The 1,047-nt window shown below is 45.1% G+C and overlaps 1 protein-coding gene across 1 annotated transcript in view; it reads right to left on the bottom strand.

Moving 5' to 3' along the window:
• Positions 1–1,047, bottom strand: part of ITK (IL2-inducible T-cell kinase) — a 27,001-nt gene that overhangs the window by 16,809 nt on the left and 9,145 nt on the right. The window lies entirely within an intron of this gene.

Below are 1,047 nucleotides of genomic sequence, written 5' to 3' on the forward strand. Positions count from 1 at the left end.
TTCATTTTCAGGAGGGATTAAACACGAGCAGTCTCCCAGCTCAGCTTTGAGATGATGCTACGGAAATCTGGGAGATTTAAGAATGCTAAAACACTGCAAACGTTTTTGTTCAAACACAAGTGACTGTCAATGGGAAAGAGCTGGAACTTCTGCTGCTTCATTGTACCTGTCCCAGGTTATCACTCAGGGACACAGCAAGACTTCAGCAAGCTTCTTGCACTCTGTTGAGCCTCCAACCCAACCCTTTGTCTTTCACCCTGCAGATCCCTCTTGCCATTGCTCCCTCTGTCACCAGGGCCCTGCAGCTCTGCCCCACCACTGTGCCAACCCTCACTGCTGCTCCACTGCTACCTTTCATAGTTAAATTGAGCTTAAAACAGGGAAGCAGTTCATGCTTCTGAGATGGGGTGAGGTTTGCCACAGTGTACTATCAAACAGCCTCAAAACAATGAGGCCTCAAGGCTCCTCAAACCTCATTCTTGCATGACTGGTTGGGTATTTTGCTTTTGTATAATTGGACTTGAGGCAAGAGAGGGAAATTACTACAGTGTGGTCTCACATTGCTCTTGATGGACTTTGCTGATGCATTTAGGTTTTGGATTTGTATTTGCCTGCAGTTTAACCAGTGTCTCTGGATTTACTGCCAGGACTGTTCCCTGCAGACAACATCTGCCTGTAGCTCTGAGGGGTGGAGTAGGACTCTTTTATGTCAATAAACCCAAGGTGTAAAGCACCCCTAAATGTAAATACCAATTAACTCTCAAGAGTATTGGCAAGCCTTAGGAGACCTTACTGCACCCCATTTTCACCATCTAATTCCTTTCATTCTTATCTATTCACTGTTTTCTTCCAGACTTGGCCTCCTCTGTCTCATCTCCAAAATCTCCTCTATCATTTGTTTTGCTCCTGGGAATTCTTCCCTCTTGATGAGACACAAAGCCATTTATTTCCAATAAAAACCTTCAATTTTGCTAGCCTTGAATGATCCTTCGTCTCATTCCTTTGAAGTCCCAGGGTTTCACCACATGCACTCCTCCTCTGAGGCTT

Source organism: Acanthisitta chloris, unplaced genomic scaffold, assembly GCF_000695815.1.
Source record: "Acanthisitta chloris isolate BGI_N310 unplaced genomic scaffold, ASM69581v1 scaffold23726, whole genome shotgun sequence".
Classification (NCBI taxonomy): Eukaryota; Metazoa; Chordata; class Aves; order Passeriformes; family Acanthisittidae; genus Acanthisitta; species Acanthisitta chloris.